This window comes from Triturus cristatus, chromosome 1_2, assembly GCF_964204655.1.
Source record: "Triturus cristatus chromosome 1_2, aTriCri1.1, whole genome shotgun sequence".
NCBI classification, from domain to species: domain Eukaryota; kingdom Metazoa; phylum Chordata; class Amphibia; order Caudata; family Salamandridae; genus Triturus; species Triturus cristatus.
This window is the reverse complement of record NC_140580.1, coordinates 583,917,229-583,940,978: the sequence shown is the minus strand read 5'-3', so window position 1 is coordinate 583,940,978 and position 23,750 is coordinate 583,917,229. Positions and strand designations below refer to the sequence as shown.

Genomic DNA, 23,750 nt, shown 5'->3' with positions numbered 1-23,750 from the left:
TGTTTGATTTCTGTCCAATGGACTTTTTAAAGCAAGCCTATCCTTGTCTTATAGATAACAATCTTGGTGCACATGCATCAACAAAACAAAAAGCGATTCCTTAATAGCGAGAAATAAGGAATCGTTATTAAGGAATCGCTTTCGTGCATGCATCAACAGATTCGGTAAATTATAGCGATTCCTTAAAAATCGCTATTTTTACCGAAGAATCAATAGCGGGACATGCAAACTCCGATTAGCTAATAGCGAGTTCGGTAATACCGATTTCGCTAATAGCGAATTCGGTATTACCGAAATAGCTAATAGCGAATTCGGTATTTGCGAAATCGCAAATGAGTGCGTCGCTCCGGGAACGTGTAGATGACATCACCAACCAGGAAATACAGCAGCCCCACCCTCATTGCCTCGACAGAGGAGCAAACAGGAGCTGGGACTGAAGACTGCCTGTGCAGAGTGAAGCCACACCGACTGAGCTATCCGCCAACAAAAGAAATCAGCACCATCCAGCGCTGAGGCTGCACGCAAGCGCAAGTGCAAGTTCTCAGACAGGGAGCTGGAGCACCTGATAGAGGGAGTCAGCAGCAAGCACGATCGCCTTTTTGGTAAGCTGTCCCTCAAGGTGCCTGAGGCGGAGAAGCGGTGCATATGGCTGCGCATCCGGGAGAGGGTAAATGCTGTTGGTGTGACGCCCCGCAGCATCGACGACCTCAAAAAAAGATGGTACGATCTGAGGAAGCGTGCTAAGGAGAGGATTGTGGAGAGGCTCCGGGAGGCATCCAGAACGGGAGGCGGGCCTTCCACAGTCCAAGCCAACACTGCCCTGGAGGAGCTGGTGGAAGGGACGATCGAGCGTGAGGCCGTCGTGGGAGTGACCCAGATGGATACCTCCGGTGCAGCCACAAGTGCCCAAGGTAAGATGCATGCCTGTGCCCATACCCAGCATAGCGTAAATCCATTCCCATGCCCCCAGCAGGATCTGAGTGTGCATGCAGCTTTGGCCCACACAGCTTAACTCCTAACACTAGTGCATCATGGGAGTTGTAGTCTAGTCAGTAGTCAGCCTAGTGTGCATGTACAGGTGTAAATACAATTACGAATCACCACATCAGTTGTACATGGATAGAGACTGTTTATTTAGTGGATCACAGAGGGACATGTATGTTTACAACACTACGTAGGTGTAACAATCCCACTGACCATGCACTGTTTCACACACAGATGCATCTCCTGGGGATTCGGACGACAGCGGGCGGCTGATCATATCGGAGACTCCAGCGGATTCCGACATGGACACAGCGCAGGATGCGCATACATCACCTCCACCTGCTACCCCACCACCAGCACCACCAGCACCACCAGCACCAGCACCAGCACCACCAGCACCAGCCACACCAGCTCCAGCTACAACATCCACTAAAGCGCCGAGGCGCAGGTCCCAAGTTGCGCCCTTGCTGTTGATGGGAACACCCTCTACACAATCGGGACAAAGTCTGCGCAGCATCACACCGCCTGCTGCACCACCTGGACGCGCAAGACTCCCACAGTGGCGCAGGGCTCGGCCAGGTTCTGTCTCCTCAGGCGACCTTGATCTCCCCCAAAATTCTGCAATCGAGGAAAGGATGCTGCGTGTCCAGCGCCTGCAGGGACGACACATGGCAACAATAAGCACTAACATCGTGCGCCTTGCAAGGGAAATGCGTGCCATGACTGCGGCGGTGAGGGACATGACCACTGTGGTGGCAAAGGGCAATGGGCACCTGAGGGAGGACATCCATGAGCTCACCCGTGCCATGAGGGAGGGCCATGAGTGCGAGAGGAGGAGGCACCGTAAGCAATTGGTGCGGTCCGCGGCCTCTACAAAGGCCATCACACGTCTGAGAAACAGCACCGCAGTGTTGGCACGCTGCTCGGTGTCCTTGCAGGTGGACCTTGGGCACTTTTGCGGGGATGTTGCCAAGGCACTAGGGCAGATGACTGCTGCTGTCGAACACCTGCAGAGCGGCACATTCAGTGCCGGTGCATTGGGAGGGGAAGACGGCAGTGAGGCTGCCTCGAGTGTGAGCAGTGTGTCAGTGGCAGAGGCCAGCACCAGGCGCCGCAGTTCGCGGGGCTCCACGGGGACAGGCCGTGGTGAGGCGTCGGAGACACCAGAGCGGAGGCTTGGCGTACGTGGCAAGCGCCACTAGACAGATTTACAGCCATACCTGACCGTGGTGGGGCAACCATGGTCCTCCCCTTCCTGAGGCTGCACAGCCGTGACATTAACGCACATTTGTTATAACATTTTTCTGGTGGAGCATTATTTCCATTGCTTGTTTGGTTGCACATACCGCAGTGCTACTGTGCATTAAACAGTTGCACCCCCAACGAAATTGTAATGTATCATTCTCACCTGATTCAGAAATGATGTTGCATGATGTATGTCCGCCTCCTATGGCCCTCTGCTGTGTTAGGGACGTGTGCCTGTCGGTGTTGGGATGGTGGTTGGTCATCCCGGTGGTCGTCATTCCTGTCCACCTCTATGGGTATCCCCCTTCTGGTCGCAATGTTGTGCAGCATTGCACATACAGCAACAATCCGGCAGCAGGTTTCAGGTTTGTATAGCAAGGCGCCGCCAGTCTTATGTAGGATTCTAAAGCGACTCTTCAGAATCCCAAATGTCCTCTCTATGACATTCCTTGTGCTTATGTGGGCGGCGTTGTATTGTTGCTCCTGTGGTGTTGCTGGATTGATGTATGGGGTGAGTATATATTCACGCAGGGCGTAAGCACTGTCACCTAGAAGATAGAAGCAAGGACTTAGCAATGGTGATGTTCATACATGTGTGGTGTTCATGTGGGGAAGAGGTATGTGTACGTACCAAGCAGGAGTCCCTCTCCAAATTCTCCGTTGAGTAGACGCCTGTGGATTCCACTGTGGCGGAATATGTAGGAGTCGTGTGTGCTCCCCGGAAATTGTGCCACTAGGTCCGTTATGATGTGATTGGCATCGCACACAACCTGCACGTTGATTGAGTGGTATGACTTGCGGTTACGGAATATGTACTCATTTGCTGAGGGTGGACATATGGGGATATGCGTACAGTCGATGCATCCAATTACATGGGGGAATTGTGCCACCTGGTAGAATGCCTGTTTGTTGCGGTCCAACTGCTGTGGGGTTGTGGGGAAGCTGATGTGGGTGTGTATCATTGTCAGCATGGCATCTAGGAATTTCTGGAAGAAGCGTGAGAGTGCGCTTTGCGATACGCCTCCGGCTACCGCAATTACCCCCTGGAAACTTCCTGAGGCCAGTAGGTGCAGGCTGCATAGGAACTGGACGTGCACAGGGATTGCATTGGTCCGGTGTGTCTGGTGCTGCAGTAATGGTTCCAGGTCTGCAATGAGGCGCATGATCATGGCACGATTCAGTCGATACTTCTCGTACACCTCGTCCTCATTCTGGCCGAGCAAGGTGATGCGCAGTCTGAAAACTCTCTCCTGGACCCTTCTCCTGTGCTGTCCTGCCGCATTGATACGCATCCTCCTTGCAAGCACGTAGAGGGCTGCCATTTTGTGGTAGCCAACAGGGTCTCCTTGGCCACATTTAAGGGTTTGGTGATTACCACAATCAGTTGCACATGTTAGAAAAAAAAAATTATTCACAAGACTTTTTTTTTAACTTTACCTCCAGGTTCTGATTCCCCTTATTTAGCTCATGCTAAATAGCGAATTTTGGGAAAATCGGTATTTGCGACTTTTGTTGCATTGGGTTGCGATTCGTTATTAGCCATTGGCACTTGCCGGGAGCTATTAGTGAATTCGGTGATTGCTAATTCGGTATTTAGCGATTCTGTATTTTTGCATGTTGGTTATTTGCGATTCGGTATTTTACCGGGTTTCATTTAGGGATTCGTTATTTGCTCACATTTTGGGTTGATGCATTGGGATTCGGTTTTTGTTACTCGCTAACGGGTGATTTTAGCGATTCGGTATTTTACCGACTGAATTTTGGCTTGATGCATGTGCCAGCTTGTTATGTAAGTTATGTATCAGACTGGTTTTCCTTTTTGTGAAGAAAGAGTTCTGATACACTCTTGAATAGGAAAATGCTTAGCCCTGAAATTACTACAAAATCACATTAGCTATAACACTGTTTCTCCACGTTCACACAATTACCATTTCCATTGCTGCATAAAACCTTCACTTCATGACTATATCCATGAGAGATAATCAGTGTAATTTCCTCTAGTGTGGAAGCATAATTTTGTAATTGCGTGTGGTGGAGAGTTGGAGAGTTGGAGAGGAGTTGCATTGGGCAGTTTTGCATAGCAGTGGTTTGGGATACCCATATACATGGTTGACAAGAGTTACTAATGTGAATTAAAAGTATGTAGAAGAGTATCTGAGATGTGCTCCAGTTACAGCTTAGTTGTAGGGAGTAAGTCATGCCTTCCATGTGTTCACTAGGAGTTACTACCACAAAACCTAGGGTGTAAGGTATTGGAGTCGTTTTATATTTATCCCTGGTCATTGGTCCAATTAGCTGTATGGCTTGTAATCAGGTTACATAACATGAAAAGTTTCTTCTTGATAGTTTTATCTAGAAATGGCCATACCCAAAGAATGGGTACATGGTGTGGCTCAGGGCAAGGGTATTGTCTTTAGTGACTTGCCTGCAAAGAATATTGGGTGATATAGAGTGCTTTGAATGAGACACCTATTGCAACTGGTAACCAGTGCAAGATATGCAAATAATGTGATCTTATTGTTGCCTGTGAGTGTATGTATGAAGCCATATTTGTACAGTTTAAACCTAGCTAGTGAGCAAGAAGTGCTGAACAAAGACAAGAGTCCTGAGAATATGATTCAAGAAAGGTAGGGCGTCCTTGGATGACGAGTCCTACTGTGTAGAAATGTCGTGTTCCAAGAAGAGGTGCGATTCTCGTGCTGATGTGGATGCTGTACCAGATTCTGAAAGTGAACATGGAAAGGGCTTGTTCTCCTACTTTTCTACTGAAGTCTTGGCTTCTGATATGACCCAGTCCATCCGAGTTGGTTAATTTTGTGGTAGGTATGAGAGTTGTCCTGCTGGTTGTCTTATAAATAAAGTAGTTGGTCTAAAAGGTGATGCAGGCTTGGAGTAGGAGCTATTATAGTTGTCAGGTCTGGAATCATGTGTTTGAACTTCTTTCAGCCTTTGCGGAGATGTGCTGCAGGGTATAGGATGTGATTCAGATGGGTAGTGCGGATTCAGGGAGGGCACAAAAAAGGATGTTACCTCTGCCAAGAAATCAGACGGGGCATTGAAAATATAGAAGACAGTCCACTAGGCTGCCAAGCAAGCTGAGCTCCTCCTCTCCATCTGCCTGACTCAGTAACGCTTGTCATACTCCAATATCCCCACCCGCCTTCAGTGCAGCCTCTAATGTCGCAGCAGCAGCACTTGATGAATGCCAAATGGACGCCATGTTTGCTTCACCCATTCAGCATTCGTTTTTTTGCTTCTATAAAACATACTTCCAAACCTCGATTTTGTTTTGGAAAAGCAAATTAATTCAATGGCCCTGATGATCAGGGACTTTCCTCCTCGGAGTTGGAAGCCATTTTCTCCTTGTGCCTGCATGCCATTCATTGATTTCCCTGCTTGGAAGCTTTTGCTGCCTTAATCCCTGTCGTTCCCTCCAACTCTGAACACTCTGGGGAAACCACACGTTTGGTGGACAGGGCATGACTGTTTTTTGCCAGTTGCCTCTTATCCACCAATCTCTAAATTACCCCACAACGCTTGGACCACTGCCTCAAAGTCAAGCGTCAGGAGAAAAAGTTTTACTTTCTTCAGGAGGGAAGGTTCATACAATGTTATTTTGCTTTTCCGGGGGATCTGCTCTTTGAATGGGAGGTTGGGTTTGAGGTTGAAACCAAGTGATTTTGCATTTGCAGTCGGACAAATTTTCCTGTAGACGTTTGTGCCAGTTGTAGCCTGGGATACAGATATTTAGGAACACCAATGTGTTTGAGGTGTGAGAGTACAATGGAGATGGTACCCTAGAGTCTATGATTGAAGACCGTGAAAAGGTATATTCAGCTGACTTTTGTCATCCAATGGAAGAAGGTCCTGATGACTTTAATTGAGCCTAGGTTCGAGGATGGATCAGAGTCCAGAGTCCCTTCAATGCTTTTCAGTGTGTGTTGGTAAGGGCTGGGTGCCAGGTTGTATCTGCATAGTGTGTCTGCAGGTGAGTCTCAGTGGTATTTAGTTTCAGACAGTTTCAGTTCATCCAGTCAGCAGGATCGGAGTGCAGCATAGGGAATTCCAGCTTTAATACAAGAAATATTCTGCCAGCTATCTACATATGGAATATGTTCCTCATACTTTAATGACTTCCTGATGTTTTAAATAATTCCCTTAATACTTACACGGGACCCCGTAGATATCCAAACGCTATCCACTACCAAATGGCAAGGGATGAAACTAGGCAGACCACTGCAAAGTGGGCTACTTTACTCCCCAGCCTTGCTAATAGTCCATAATCCTTGTTTACCCCTTACCCAGGAAGGGCTGGTGCAGCGCACTCTCAGGACACACAACCTACACACAATGGGTGATGTTTTCTCAGATGGACAGGTTATTACACACACAGCACTCACAGCCACTGGAGTATCCACCCATATGGATAATTTCATAGTCAGACGACTACAATGCACATTGCACAACAGGTGACATAGTTACCCAGTGGAGCCGAATGACTTCCCACCCTTTACGCTGGAGATCGCGTCGACAGGCAGATCTCCGCTAGTATTTCGACTTTACCAGTCTTGCTTGACTTTGAAATTGGTGGGTGTGAAGGGGACACAAAAGGCCTGGGAGCGCGATTTAGGTCACCCCATATCAGACAAAGTATGGCGGTTTTACTGCACTCAAAGAAAACGTATCTCTCCAAACCACAGGAATAAAGTGCTGCATTATAAGTACATACACCACACATACACTACGCCGCATGGCCTAGCAAAAATTGATCCCACTCACTCACACCATTGTCTGAAGTGCGATGTTGCCCACGTGGACTTTGCACACCTCACATAAAACTGTCCTGTAATTCAGTCATATTGGACACAGGTTCTCACATCTATTTCGAAGATGACAAATCACTGTTGAACCTGACCCCTTGTTGGCATTGTTGGGTTATGTCAAGCCTCTCCCGCTTAATATTAGCATTTTACTGCCATTGCGCTATTGCTTGTCAGACGCCGGATCACCATATGCTGAGGTATAGCAGAGCTCCCACCCAGGACGCCTGGTTAAGGGACTTAATTTACTGTGACACCACCAGAGAAGACTACGTCACATTGCAGCCTCCAGCATCCACACCCAAGGACATTGGCAGCCTTTACTTGATTATGTGCTAAGTCTGGAAGACGAGATCTCTGAAGGTGGTGCTATTTCAAACCCATGCCCATAGTTCCCCATGTAATCCATGAGTACAAGCTCCCTCTCATCTGAACATGGATATCCAGCCCCATAGAGCTCCTTCTTATCGTTTATATTTTGATTATATTGTACCACATGGACATCCCAGGCTGCATTCTGTTCTTTTAATGTTACTACCGCCCAAAATTGGAATCGTCTTCACCCTGAACTGAAAGTGGCCACGTATGCGTTGCGCTTTATAAATTTAACATCAAATCACTACACTCTTAAATATGTATGTATCTCCTTTGTGTTCGCCGGTGTGCAATGTGTGTCTTCAGTAACATTGCTTCAGCACGGTTCAAATTATACTTCGACTTGTGCTCTTGTTGTAAACACATTGGTTTCAATCTACATCAAATATCCAAATTTTACACCATTACTTCCTCCCAAAGTGTATATTTTTTTTTAACAAGCAGCACCTGATTCAGGGAGGGCACAAAAAAGGATGTTACCTCTGCCAAGAAATCAGACGGGGCATTGAAAATATAGAAGACAGTCCACTAGGCTGCCAAGCAAGCTGAGCTCCTCCTCTCCATCTGCCTGACTCAGTAACGCTTGTCATACTCCAATATCCCCACCCGCCTTCAGTGCAGCCTCTAATGTCGCAGCAGCAGCACTTGATGAATGCCAAATGGACGCCATGTTTGCTTCACCCATTCAGCATTCGTTTTTTTGCTTCTATAAAACATACTTCCAAACCTCGATTTTGTTTTGGAAAAGCAAATTAATTCAATGGCCCTGATGATCAGGGACTTTCCTCCTCGGAGTTGGAAGCCATTTTCTCCTTGTGCCTGCATGCCATTCATTGATTTCCCTGCTTGGAAGCTTTTGCTGCCTTAATCCCTGTCGTTCCCTCCAACTCTGAACACTCTGGGGAAACCACACGTTTGGTGGACAGGGCATGACTGTTTTTTGCCAGTTGCCTCTTATCCACCAATCTCTAAATTACCCCACAACGCTTGGACCACTGCCTCAAAGTCAAGCGTCAGGAGAAAAAGTTTTACTTTCTTCAGGAGGGAAGGTTCATACAATGTTATTTTGCTTTTCCGGGGGATCTGCTCTTTGAATGGGAGGTTGGGTTTGAGGTTGAAACCAAGTGATTTTGCATTTGCAGTCGGACAAATTTTCCTGTAGACGTTTGTGCCAGTTGTAGCCTGGGATACAGATATTTAGGAACACCAATGTGTTTGAGGTGTGAGAGTACAATGGAGATGGTACCCTAGAGTCTATGATTGAAGACCGTGAAAAGGTATATTCAGCTGACTTTTGTCATCCAATGGAAGAAGGTCCTGATGACTTTAATTGAGCCTAGGTTCGAGGATGGATCAGAGTCCAGAGTCCCTTCAATGCTTTTCAGTGTGTGTTGGTAAGGGCTGGGTGCCAGGTTGTATCTGCATAGTGTGTCTGCAGGTGAGTCTCAGTGGTATTTAGTTTCAGACAGTTTCAGTTCATCCAGTCAGCAGGATCGGAGTGCAGCATAGGGAATTCCAGCTTTAATACAAGAAATATTCTGCCAGCTATCTACATATGGAATATGTTCCTCATACTTTAATGACTTCCTGATGTTTTAAATAATTCCCTTAATACTTACACGGGACCCCGTAGATATCCAAACGCTATCCACTACCAAATGGCAAGGGATGAAACTAGGCAGACCACTGCAAAGTGGGCTACTTTACTCCCCAGCCTTGCTAATAGTCCATAATCCTTGTTTACCCCTTACCCAGGAAGGGCTGGTGCAGCGCACTCTCAGGACACACAACCTACACACAATGGGTGATGTTTTCTCAGATGGACAGGTTATTACACACACAGCACTCACAGCCACTGGAGTATCCACCCATATGGATAATTTCATAGTCAGACGACTACAATGCACATTGCACAACAGGTGACATAGTTACCCAGTGGAGCCGAATGACTTCCCACCCTTTACGCTGGAGATCGCGTCGACAGGCAGATCTCCGCTAGTATTTCGACTTTACCAGTCTTGCTTGACTTTGAAATTGGTGGGTGTGAAGGGGACACAAAAGGCCTGGGAGCGCGATTTAGGTCACCCCATATCAGACAAAGTATGGCGGTTTTACTGCACTCAAAGAAAACGTATCTCTCCAAACCACAGGAATAAAGTGCTGCATTATAAGTACATACACCACACATACACTACGCCGCATGGCCTAGCAAAAATTGATCCCACTCACTCACACCATTGTCTGAAGTGCGATGTTGCCCACGTGGACTTTGCACACCTCACATAAAACTGTCCTGTAATTCAGTCATATTGGACACAGGTTCTCACATCTATTTCGAAGATGACAAATCACTGTTGAACCTGACCCCTTGTTGGCATTGTTGGGTTATGTCAAGCCTCTCCCGCTTAATATTAGCATTTTACTGCCATTGCGCTATTGCTTGTCAGACGCCGGATCACCATATGCTGAGGTATAGCAGAGCTCCCACCCAGGACGCCTGGTTAAGGGACTTAATTTACTGTGACACCACCAGAGAAGACTACGTCACATTGCAGCCTCCAGCATCCACACCCAAGGACATTGGCAGCCTTTACTTGATTATGTGCTAAGTCTGGAAGACGAGATCTCTGAAGGTGGTGCTATTTCAAACCCATGCCCATAGTTCCCCATGTAATCCATGAGTACAAGCTCCCTCTCATCTGAACATGGATATCCAGCCCCATAGAGCTCCTTCTTATCGTTTATATTTTGATTATATTGTACCACATGGACATCCCAGGCTGCATTCTGTTCTTTTAATGTTACTACCGCCCAAAATTGGAATCGTCTTCACCCTGAACTGAAAGTGGCCACGTATGCGTTGCGCTTTATAAATTTAACATCAAATCACTACACTCTTAAATATGTATGTATCTCCTTTGTGTTCGCCGGTGTGCAATGTGTGTCTTCAGTAACATTGCTTCAGCACGGTTCAAATTATACTTCGACTTGTGCTCTTGTTGTAAACACATTGGTTTCAATCTACATCAAATATCCAAATTTTACACCATTACTTCCTCCCAAAGTGTATATTTTTTTTTAACAAGCAGCACCTGTGCTTTTAAGGGACATGCTAGGAATGCCAATGCAGTCATTAATAAAGGGTTGCAAAATTGACCCTACTTTATTAATGAGGCAGAAGATTTTGCGACACTCTACGAATAGATATTTTACGATGCAATTGATTAGTACATGAGTCACATCGTAAAATGCTGGCCAAGCCACAAAAAGTCGGTCTTCGAATTGCACCCACTTTTGGGCACCTGCCCAATCATAGACCAGGCTCTAATTTTGCTATTACTAATAGCATTTTAAATCACTTGCTTCTATAGTACAATGCTTAAATTGAAGCAGCATGGACACCAATGAAACTGAATAACATATAGCCCTCCAATAGACGCTTTCAAAGTTTTCAAAGTCTGCCAGCCTGGCTAACGTCCACGAATAATAACAGTGACATAAAACAGATTAACTCACACAAGTGAAGTGTATTAACTGAAATCTATGGCCTGCAGACCAAGATGTTAGATAATTACCACTCCCAATTCTATGTACAAGACAGAACAAGCATTGAAAATGCAATAGGCCTCACCTTTGATTAAGTTAAAGCCATTTGCTTTGCTAATGGTATTGTATAGCAAAGCAAATGGCTTTAACTTAATGAAAGGCGAGACCTATTGCATTTGTAATGCTTTTTTTTTGTGCGAGTTGTTCCGACTGCATGCATGATACCTGCCAAACCCAGCCGTATTCCTCAGAGAGTTGGTGAAACGGCTGCCGTCATTCCTTCTCATGAGGACGAAAGTGGCTTGCTGGTGACTACAGTGCACCTACGGGAGTATGATAGTAAGAAGGGGAAAATAATCTGTCAAATTTTATGCCCTGTTGTGAAAGATTTTTACCCCAGAGATGTTTTTTTAACAAGAATGCCATTACACTGCAGCGCCAAGCACTGATGGAATGCACACAGGTACAGCTCCAAGCACTCATGGTAATAACACACCTTCGTGTTAATTGCAAAGTGATACAAAGTTTTATATTTACCAGTTTTCAATCAATCCTTATCTTGGATATTTTGCAATAATGAAACGCCGAGCGTAGCAGTTCCATGGCCTGCATCTGTGTTACTCAAGATAAAACGTATAGAACGCAGGCTTTGAAAACAGTTTATCTTTCCATATGTACTTTCAAGAAGAGCCGCAATCTCTCCAACTTTTATCTCTTCAATACAGAACTAATGTTGTAGTCTGATTGTACCAAGCTTCAATGTGCTCTTGCATGTAAACGCCATCATGCACAAAGGTGCGCTGGCTATATGTGTAGTGTGAATGTTTAACCTGCTGTATTGCACTGCAAGCATGGGGAATAAATGAGGGCTTAGATCTAGGCAGTAGAAGAAACCTACAAAGAGAACTTAATTTCCTATCAACCATCTGCACAGAAGGGGACGTCACTGGATTTCCAATCATCCATCGTACAGGAAGTGACATAACTGGTTTCCGTTCCCCACCCACGGCACCCTGCACTCCTCCTCTTTCCCACAAACTACTTAATGGCAGCTGCAAAACAGATTACGAAAGGATGCGTGCAGCAGGCACAGCTGGGCCTATCTGCACCTGCACCGTGTCCAGCACCAGGGACCCTGGTTCTCTCCCAAGCTCCGCTACCATGCTGCACTCCTCTGTGCTTTCAAGCCTGGCTGCCGCTCACCGCACTGCTGCCACACTGCACCACACAACGTTGAACGAGAGTTCACATGTGTCTCCTGCAAGTTCTTATGATCAACCACTCCTACGCCAACAGCATCCAGCAGCCCACTTGCCAATAGCTCAAACTCACGAAATGCGAGACCTATTCCATTGCAAATGCTTGTTTTTTCAACTATGGGAATTACAGGAAATTAAAGAGAAGAACTTTTTAATTAAAAAGTTGTTAAGAAAAATACAATGTACTCTCCATCACCAAATTTGTTTGTAGAGCCACAAGAGATACAGTGGAGCAGATCTGCCACAAAGTACAATAACACAAGCATTTGCAATGCAATTGGTCTCCCATTAGTGAAAGTTGGAGTTAATGGTGTTGTAAATGACAATGTCTTTTGTTTATGGAGTGGATGTATGTATTGTGGAGTTTAATTATATGGATTGTATTGAACTTGTTAGTTGTGGAATTGTGTGGGATGAATTAGTGTTTGTGTGTATCGGTGTAGTGGAATTATGTGGATAGTAATTATGTGGTATTAAATTAGCTGGAATTATGTAGAATGGGATTGAGTGTTATGGAGTGTAAATATGTGTATTGGTATGTTGTCTTGTGGCGTGGTATGTAGTGGAATTTAATTATGTGGTGAGCTGATGAATTGTGTGACATGATGTTGAATTTTGAGGTGTGTATTGGATGCATTTGTTGTGTAAGTGTGTTGATTTGAATTATGAGGTTTGTTGAATTATGTGGTGCAGAATGGAACTGTGTGAAGATGAATTGCGTGGCGTGGAACTGTGTGATATTTTGAGTGAAATTATGCTGATGGGAATTATGTGGCATGGTGTGGAGTGTATTTGTATGGATGGTTGCTATGTGGCATAGTGGTTTTATGTGGGATGTATTTATCTGGTATTTAGAAGAGTGTAATTAGGTGGCAATGATTCATGTGCACGGATGTGCAAAGGCTATATTGAATGTACTTTATTATCCTTTATGAATAACGGTAAAAACAGCTGCAGGAGGACTGTCACAATTATATGTGTATGCAGGGCCTGTTTTAGCCTTAGTAAGTTGTTGGATGCAAAGTTACCAGACAGAAACCGCCACAAGATTTCCAAAAAATAAATAAACACAGATCCTGGAGATGCTTCCAGAAAGAGTACTTAAATGAAGGGTTTCAGGTGATATTACAATTTGGATGCAGCACTTTAAACCATCCCTTACCCATGACTTTGAAAAGAAATAACTTTTTAAACATAATTTAGGTGGTGAATGCAGATTTAATGAATAAAGATTCAGCAGCATTTCAAATGTTTAACAATGCAAACTCTAAGCATGTTTCTTGAAATAGGATTAGAACTCAGACATACAAAGTGCACAGTAATCTAAATACAAAGTCTTGATCTGCTAGTGTGCTGGGTTTATGACACTGCCCTGGTGACATTACATGTGAAGTCTAATGGCTCACTGTAGGAGAGTGGAGTAGCAGACGCAGCCATAAATCTCGGCAGGGAGCTCATTTATGGAAAAGAGCCACCTAGCGAAGCAAAGAGGCCCAACTCAGCAGGCGCTCATGTGAGAAAATAAATAGCTGTTGTGTGTGAAAAGTGTGGCAGAGCAGAAAGAATATAGAGGAGCAGGACACCATACCGGGTCCGTCATGTGGGGGAAGTGCACAGAGCAGAGAGGCACACTGGCGAGAGAGCCATAAAAGCACAGATGTGGGGGGAAGAGCAACAGAAGGGAGACCTCTTAAACAGCCCTGCCGCTGCGCATCGGGGTTGAACTAACGCCAATTAAGTCATTTTCCGCTCATTCCAGCACAAAAATGAGAAACAGTGAGCAATAAATCTTACAGGCTATAAATAAATGAATAGTGTGTTAAACACAAAACATGTACATCAAAAAGCACCCGTAAATGGCACCTGAAAATAAAGTGACCGTTGCGTTTCAAAATTGTAATGTTTTTATTTATGTAGCTAAAAGAAAGCACTGCTTTGTTAATTTGCACAAGCACAGTGGCACACAATAATGGGTGCAGTCTGCAAATAAACAGCGTGGTGACATTTTGAAGAGTGCTTCACATTTGCAGTTAACCTCGAAGCAAGCGCTTTCGAGGAATACGAACCGCTGCAGTGCTGGGCCAAGGTGCCCTCTGTTAACCTTGGTCGGGGGCACACACGAGTGCACCATTAAAGACCCCGCCAGTGGGGTAGCGGGGGGGCAGCGATGATCTGCAGCATGCAGCTGAAGTGCTCCCTGGAGTCAAAGTGCAGCAGCAGTAACCTGAAAAGTGTACGAAAGAGCGGCTACTTGCGCGGGCACACAAGAGGTTTTTCGTGCAGCTGGGGCCAGGAGAGACGCCTGAGGAGCCGGCCTAAGTACTAGGAGATTGAAAGGAAGTGGCACAGCAGGCCGCCCATGCGCAGCATTTCGCTTGACTCCTCTCAGTAACAAGATGAAAACAAATGTAAAACCATGATGGAGTAGCGTTTATTGCAGTTTTATATAGCGCAAACTCCACACAAAGATATTGGATCACTGTGCATGAGCACCGGTTAAATTACACAAGATCACATTCATGTTTTGAGGCACGGGGAGAAGTGATGTGCCCAGAATCACAGGATTTTGAGCACGCTGACATTCAATCATGGTTCTCAAATTCCAAATCCTGCAGTTCTGGTTGTAACGCCACAGTCAACCCTGCAGCTGGACAGACGTGGAGATTAAGACGCACAGCGCCATTAAACGGAGCCTTGCTGGTGGTCGTGTATGACACCTTGTATTTTGCTGCTTCTGTCATTGCATACAGATATATAATACTGATAAAGCAAGTAACATTACACATGCAGCAAGCCAGGGCTATTGGCTCTGCCAATGGTTGTTGTTTGTGTAAGATAAATCAGCAACAACTACGGCTTCCTTGTATATAACATTGAAAATGCTTCCGTTCTGAAATGATGAGACTGAAAGAACTACAACGAGTCTCCTTAAAGTTACCTCAAAAGCAGTGACGAGTGGCATTGCTGCAGAGGTAAGATTTTTTTTTTTCACCCGAGGGCAAAAATGGAGAGCCCGATAGAGACCCGGTTTGGCAACTGCTTTATAGAACTGCCAGTGCAGAGCACTGCCAGGACTCGGCCCACTTAAAGCCCTGGCTCTCACCTGTAGGAGGATAGAACACAGCAGGGACCACAGCTCCTGACGCACTCATGATCAAACGGCACACAACACTGGCAGTAAAAGCATGCCCTAGCCAGCTGTGCCCCTGCATCTGTGGGGGACTAGGACAACTAACGGCGACACTGATTCAGTTTTGGTGCAGGTCAGTTCACTCAAAGGCCCAGAGCTCTGCGCACGCTACTAAAAGCAAGATTAGCCAGGACGGAAGGCAACCCCAGCAGGCCAACCAACAAGATGAAAACAAATGTAAAACCATGATGGAGTAGCGTTTATTGCAGTTTTATATAGCGCGAACTCCACACAAAGATATTGGATCACTGTGCATGAGCACCGGTTAAAGTACACAAGATCACATTCATGTTTTGAGGCACGGGGAGAAGTGATGTGCCCAGAATCAAAGGATTTTGAGCATGCCGAGATTCAATCATGGTTCTCAAATTCAAATTCTGCAGTTCTGGTTATAACGCCACAGTCAACCCTGCAGCTGGACAGACGTGGAGATTAAGACGCACAGGGCCATTTAACGGAGCCTTGCTGGTGGTAGTGTACGACAACTTGTATTTTGCTGCTTCTGTCATTGCATACAGATATAATAAGTGAAAGAGGACCGCGCTGCAACTGGAGCTTGGGGATATCTTGTCTTTATGAGGCCATGTGTTTCTAATTAGAAACACATGGCCCCATAAAGATAAGAAAGTGCTTTGCAACAGCAGCAAAGCAGGCCACCGAGTCCGGATCGGAGGCGAAAGGGCGTGAACCCAAAACCCTCATTTCCAATGGCAGGCCACCGTTTAGCATAAACAGTGAAGCCAGCCAATGGAAATGAGGGGTGCGGCTTCAAGCCCTCTGCTGAAAGCCCTCCTTAACAATAAATCTCACCGAACAAGCAGCGCATGCGGCGAGACCTAAAAAGGTAGAAGCTTTCCTGCACTCAAGTTATTTTGAAGACATCATAGTAATGGGAAAACACACTTACAAATTGTGGTGCTCTAGGTTAAAATAATAAGTAGGGAAACTAACTGGTCAAGAACACACCACAATATTTAATAAATAAAATGCAGATGATTTACAATTATTTTTTTAGAAAAGCAATTAAGTACCTTTGCATTTAAAGACCAATTCTGTGGCTCACAAAGTAGACCCTGCATACCCAGTTTTTTATTTTGCAGGTTAGTATTTCGGGTAGTGCAGAAGTATATTACTCATCTGCCACAGAGTGGTGGAGACGTTGTTAATTAAACAAAACCGCGGGGGGGGTTTCAGGGACTCTGCAAAAGTCACACAATGGCAGACCAAAATGGTCGCCTCCTGCGAAAAAAACGAGAGACTGGAGTTTAAGATATTTGGGTGAGCATCCTTTGATCCTGTGGAAGATATGTGGCAGGGAGTCCCAGAAGGACAGATACTGCCCCCAAAATTTGAAAAAATATATATTTTTCTTGCAGGAATTGTGGATCCAAATGTACCTTCTTGGATCTGCAAATTTATGGGTGGATCTAGAATGGTTTTGAAAAAAAATTTATCTTTGTTTTTTGGTGTGAAAATCCTGAAAAACAGCAAGAAATATCACTGTGCAACTGTGAATAACAGCAGCGACGATACACAGAACCACTGTGGATACCAAGTAACAAGGCCTGTGTGCAGTGGGTTCTGGGATGGTCACCCATGGAGGGTTGGGCACGGCACAGGGTCTGGCCATAAATCAGGCCCTACACCCACCCTCGCTGCACAGGGCCAAAGACCGTGTACAAGAAGTGTTGATTGCCCATGGAGGTTAGGGCTCAGGTCCTGAACAAAAGTCAGGCCCTGCGGTCAACCCATGAAGTGCCGTGGGGGTTGGTCACCCACGGTAGGTTGGATACAGTGCCAGATAAAGTTTAGCCAGAGCTGAATCATCTTGCTGCTCTCCATTATGCCAGGAGCAATGACATTAAAAAACACAGCATGCCAACATTATACATACCAATGTGATATACCAAATCTATATTGCTCACCGTGAAAATTCCCTCCTTGGGGATGTCCATTCTTAATGCACGATTCGACCGGTTCACTTGATACAAGAAAGCACTCCATAAAAAAAAAGCAATTAGGGCAAGCAGCAAAGTGAAGGGATAGGCAAAATGGTCCAATTACCTTCTAAGGAAGTAAACCAATAAATATGGGTAACAACTTTTGACAAAACAGCTTGGAAGACCACATTCTGTTTATTACTAATCTCTTTATGAGATTAGAGTTCAAGATACACAATAATACAGTTCTAAAACGATAGTAAATAGCACAATATACAATGGGCCCTAGGGGCGGACCAAACCATATATTAAGAAAGTGGTATAACACTCACAACTTGACTAGACACAGTGCCTAGAGCACGTACAATGGCTGGGACCCCTAGGAACCACCCAAGGTAGTGACACAGGAGACCCACAGGGGACGCGTGCAGTGTGAGAGCACAGGCGCGAGCCCCGTACTATTCTATGGGAAAGTCACGGTTAGAAATTTAGAAGTTAAGGACACTTAGGAGAGGACTTTGAGCAAACCCCTTTAGACTTAGGGGGTTCTAGGGCCAGCACCCACGGGAGCACCGTAGTACTCGTGTTACCTCACCCAGGGAAGCCGGGTGCATAGGTGTCAAATGGTGTCGGGAATCGTCGTTGATTTCAATGGCGATGTGCTGCAAAGTGCTGCTGCCGGGAAGGAGAGAAGTGTCCGGTGTGATCCAAGCCTGGATCGAAGATCAGAAGAACCTGAAAGCAGAGGGGACAGAGTCTGGGTTACTTGCCAGTGACCAGGGGCACGATAGACGAATGCCCACCGATGTCGGGTGTTTCAGGTGCAAAGAAATGAAGCTTGACTCTGCAGCCACGAGGACCAGGAGGCATCGACGACAACCAGGAGCTAGATTCGAGCTGTCCCACAAAGGATGTCGAGTGCTGCGGTGTCGGTGCCCGGATTGGCCCCAACAAGCCTTGGCAACAGCAACCCACGCAGGAAGAGAAAAGATGCTTCGGTGCGAACCAGCAAGGTCCTGGGACTCCCCAGGCAATGGAGAGTCCAGGCACGTCCGGAGCAACCAGGTAAGCTCAATTAAAGTTAAAGTTGCCTTCACAGGGACCCCCCAGTCGACGGACCAGGGACCGCGAAGGGACCTTGAGAGAAAACACAAAGGGCCAGCTCACGGAACACTCGTGGAGTGTGGGTGGACAATCTTCGGTGCAAATGCTGCTCGGGGTCCGGGCTATAAGTAACCCAAAGATCAGCTGCAGGAGTCATTGGAAAGCTGATGCTTTTGCAAATTGACGCGGTGTCCAGTGGTTTGGGTTGCACAGTCGCCACGAGGGATACGGGCCTCAGACTTGCTGTGGGGACTGATCGACCTCTAAGACCATGGAAACCCACCTAATGTGTTGCAAAATTCTTCGGAGTCCGGCGGGAGCTTCGGAAATGCAAACCAGTCAGATGCATCTTTAGTGCCTGCCTTGCAGGGGAGTAACTCCTTTACTCCAAGGGAGATTCTTCAGTCATCTAGTTCAATGTAGATCATCGAAGTTCCAGGATTCATTATCAGAGTTTCATCCAGGTGTAATCTAAAGTCCTGTAGCCAGGGGTTCCTGTCTTATACCCAAGGAAGGGGTGGGACAAACTCTAGGGACCCACCTATGGGAGGGTCAGGAAAGAGGGGTGGCTACACCCATTTCCTTTGTCCAGCTTCGCACCAGAGCAGGGCCTGGTAGCCCCTGCAACCGGTTTGAGCTGGACTATGCACAGGGACACCAACTGTGCCCCCAGTGCAGGCTTCAAAGCACTCTTGGAGTGCACCCACCCAGCTCCAATACACTAAAGCCTGTGTGGGAGGTGGTGACACCTCCCTGTGACAGGAAACCTATTGTTCAGGCCTCCCCTGTCAGAGTTTCGTCCAGCAGCAGGAGGGCAGACTTGTGTCTGTGGCTGGCAGCATCCATTTTGTGATGCCAGGGCTCTGTTAGCTGGTGAAGGGTATACTGGTGCTGTCATGTCTCTCCCTCTAGAAGGGTGGGATCATACTCCCACACCAGTTACGGTGTTGGGTATGATTCCAAGGTGTTTGACACCAAACACAACATGTTGCTGTGCAGCCATCCCAAAGTTAGCATTTACCGTTTGGTTATAATGCACTTAAGAGTATATAGTTTGGCTGCATCACAAACAACCCCGGAATAAAGGTTCCAAAGGCTGCAGAGGGGCTCTGCTCATGCATGGGCACCCTCTCACATAAAACCCAGCACCCTGCCTTCAGGATTAGTAAGGTCTGCCATTGGGGTGACTGATAGGTTTATATGTGCAGTGATATGGAGAGATATAGTGAACCTATATCTCAGTAAGGGGTGCACGCACCACCTTACCCTGGCTGCAGTAGCAGTCCTGTGGTGTCATTTTGGAAGGCTTCCGAGGGGTGACATAATACATGCTGCAGCCCCTGGTAGGCCCCGGGTACATAGTATACTATATATTAGGGACTTATAAGGGTACCCCAGAATCCAATCTGGAGTGTACCTAAAGTACTGGTAATCAATTCAGAGATGCGATGAGCGCGCGCTACGAAATTCGTTTTATTTATTTAATTGTTTACTTACCTGCAATTATCCATATTCCGGTTTTTAGAACCACCCACCCTGCCCCTCCCCCGCCCCGCCTTACCGCCCCACGGAACTCCCTCCACGGGCCGCGGCTGGATGGATTGCTCATTTCCGTCTCTTGAGCTGTAATGGAAAACAAAAGATTAACATTGCATTGTTAAAAATGGAACCTAAATATGTTTTTTTTTAACTCTAAAATATAGATTTAAATATTCCTCATGTGTTAGCACCACTATTTTTCATTTAGCCAACTGACACAGACAAACATGTTTTTACCACACTCCATGCTCTTGTGGTCTGTCATTGACTTTTAAATAAAAGGATTCAAGGATTTAAATAAAAGGATTCAAGTTTTGGGACATATCACGTACCCAAGCCACTAGGCCAATTAGTTCATGGGTGGAACGGAAGAGAGTTTTTCAAATTCACCTTATGCAGTCAAAGCCCATGTGATTTTACTGGTTAGAATTACCACCCGGTAAAATTGATTCTGGTGTTCAACACTCAGGACCACCATCCCCATTCAATAAGAAACTGGCACATGATGGGTGGTAGGTTAAGAATCTGAGGGGAGCATATCAACCTACCTTGCAAGGCCCTCGCAACATTGCAATACGTCAATGCCAAGAAAGTGTCTTGAGCTGCTGATCTGACAGGACTTCAGGTGAAGTACTTGATCAGCTGTCACATGTGCAAAAGGGCATATCTTTGGGGAGGCTATAATGCTGACAAAAGACTGTAAAAATGGCTGCTACAGAGAAGAGAAGATGGTTTTATGTATTAAGTGCACATGTAGATAAAGGATTCAATGTGATGAAAAGTGATGATTGGGTGTACTTTTGATATACACAATTGTCTCTCGTCCATTGCCATTTAAGGGCTCCATAGTGGGGAGAATGATCCAACAAACGGCCGGTAGCATGAGGTGAGAGAGAAATTCACCTGGGCAATAGCCAAAGCCCTATGCGTATATGATTTAAGTATTCGGTAACAATAGGTCTTGTCGATATCCCAGCAATCGAGTCATACTAAAAATAGATAAAATAATCACATTGGGTTTGTTCTTATTAGTCACCCTGGTCTTGCATGTATCGCCCAAGCTTGTTCTAGATGGATTTATGTAGCTACCATCTTGGGTTTTTGACTCTATTTCCCAAAGCATTAAATCACAAATCTACCCTCCACCATTCAAACAGCTCCCAAATTATCAGAATAAAGTGAATAAATAGCATACTAGTCCCAAGCTGGAATGCATCAATTCTGGAAATTTATAGCCACTTGGATAAATCAAAATGTGAGATCTATATATGGGCACAGCTGCCTCTGCACCCTTTCTCATTTAAACCAAATCATTAATTTTTTGTTTGTATCTTGCTGTACAAACAGTACATATTACGTTCATGTGTAACAGTTGTGTGACACACAAAATATCCAGTGTTAACAGCAGAAATTATCAGTGCAATAGTCAGAAGACTTAATAAACAATATATGAAATAGAAATAACAAAAATTGAAACCGAACAAGAAGTAAAAGCATCAGGGCTGCGCTGCATTATTTCAGGAAAAGAGGGTAAGTGAGCTCCAATACAGAGAAACAGTGTGAATTGGGGAAAAAAGCAACAGTTGTTGTATAGAGAGGGCAGGTGTTCAGTCAGGGGAGATAGGTGATAGGTTGGTAGCCTAGGGGGTGTCTGCAATTGCTGGAGACGGGGCCACCCAGGTGCTTCGTCAGCAGGCGTCAAAGCAGTTTGGAAATCAGCCCGGATGAGGATGGCCTCCCAGCTAGCTGCTCACAGGTATTTACACAGGTCCCGTGTGTCTTCTCTTTGTAAGGCCCTCCTCCGCCCGCCCCCCATCGGCTGCATGGAGAGTTCCCAGGCGGTGATCACAGGAGGTGGCAAAACTAAGTCATGCATGTTCTGCCTTTAAATGCTGTAGGTTTCATAGGTTGCCTGTATGGTTATAGGGAAAATGCAGAATAGTGGCCCTCAATAGAAGAGAGGCTGTCACCAAAGTGAATACTATACCTTAAAAATATAGATCTTGAGGTGGTTGTGGCTGATGAGGCGCTTGCTCGCACCTGTGATATACGTGCGTGCAGGGGAGTAGCTGTAATTGGTGCAGCAGGTGCCGTGGCACCGGGGCCCAGCGGCCTGGGACCCACTGAACCCTGATTGCTGTTCTTCACAGTTCAGAGAGCGGGGGTGGGGCGGTATTTCCTTTCTTACACTGGGGCCCTTGGCACACTGGTTTCGCCACTCTGTGTTTGTGAAATTATTTTGAGCAGCTTTGGTGAATGAAAACATTTAGATTTTTTTAATGAGAGTTCATCCAACTAAATAAGTTTACAGTTTGTTTTTAACGTCTCTACTGTTTTGCCTTTTACTGTAGGGAAAATGATCCTCAAAACGATAGAATAAAAGGACGCGCATCGCACGAAGTCCAACAAGGAACTGAAAATGAAACAACAAGGGAACCCAATGAAAGCGATTGAATTAACAACCAGAACAACAGCAAGACATCCATGAACGAGATCAAAGCAACAGCCCAACCAACGGCTAGAGTGTTTGTCGTGACTCTGGCGCGAGTGTGTCTCACAGCAACATAAAAAGCTAAGCAACAGGTCTTCAGTAGTCATTATTGTTTAGAAGAGAATTGCCGCTGACCGCGGCCCCCGCAGGGGGCCACTCGGCGGTCGGCGCCTTAGTGGCCCCGGTCACCCCTCCCCACCCCCTCCCTTGGGGGGGGGGCAGGGACACAGACTGGTGCCCCCCTCCGTGTCAGGGCCGGAAGCGCGTCACTTCCGGGCCCAGGTGTGAGGGGGAGGCTATTTAGCCTTCCCCCACCCTCACTGGCGACCTCTTTTGTCCTAAATTTCCTATGGTTACCAAAAGAGTCACTACCCAGTCAACAAACAGTGCCAAAGGCAATAAGTCTCGGCATTTTGACCTATTAGCTTTCTCAATGTTTTTTGCTGCTGCTTGGCTGCATTGGTATGCATTTGCTGCTGTATAGCATCAGTGGAAAACAAAGACAAGGTGCGATGTGTATGTGCACATGCGCTTTTACGTGTCATGATGCTATGGTGGCCCAGTGTTATGACGTATGTACATGTGTCATGTGTCATGACACAGTTGCCATTTTACTTATTCACCATTCCAAGATGGTGGATGCCAGTTCGAATGGTAAATTAAAAAAATGCAAAAACGTAAATGGCAGTTGCCATGTCCTCCTTTTTTAGGTTTAAATCTTTTTACTGAGACTTATCAACAAACAAACCATCACTGTGGAGTATACGCATTACCATGGGCTATGCAAAGCCCTATGCAGTTGGCTTACTGATGGAACAAACGATGAACAGGTGAAAATAGAAAAACAAACTTATACTACCCCCACCCCGTTCACCACCCCCTTCCCTCGTTCACTGCTCCTTCTATAGTCTTGTAGTAGGCCTATCTCGTATCTTGTGGATTCGTGCCCTGGCTAGCCCCTGTATGTGTATCGGGGAGGCGCAGGAGTTGCAGGTACCTAGGGCAGGTTAGCTCGCGGAACTCTGGTGTAAGGAGAGCCAGGAATAGTTGCCAAAGATCCCCTAAGGTCGAACCCTTCCCCGCAAGTGTAAAGGTCATCTTCTTCATCCCCAAAACATGCCACAAGCGCTGGAGCCAACCTGTAAAGGTGGGAATTAGGGAGGTTCTCCAGTGGGTCAGAATGTTTTGAGCTGCTGATCCTAAGGCTATCGCTATCTCGCGACCTCTTCTGGACATAAGTGGATACGTTAAAGGGTT

General features: G+C 46.0%; 1 long non-coding RNA gene across 2 annotated transcripts in view; it reads left to right on the top strand.

The window, feature by feature from the left end:
• The window catches only part of LOC146867679 (uncharacterized), a 144,929-nt gene extending 122,345 nt beyond the window's left edge, over positions 1–22,584 (top strand). For both annotated transcript variants that reach the window (XR_014966122.1, XR_014966123.1), the window contains one exon: positions 22,354–22,584. This is a non-coding gene — a long non-coding RNA (uncharacterized LOC146867679). The remainder of the gene's footprint in view (positions 1–22,353) is intronic.
• The last annotated feature ends 1,166 nt before the right edge of the window (positions 22,585–23,750 follow it).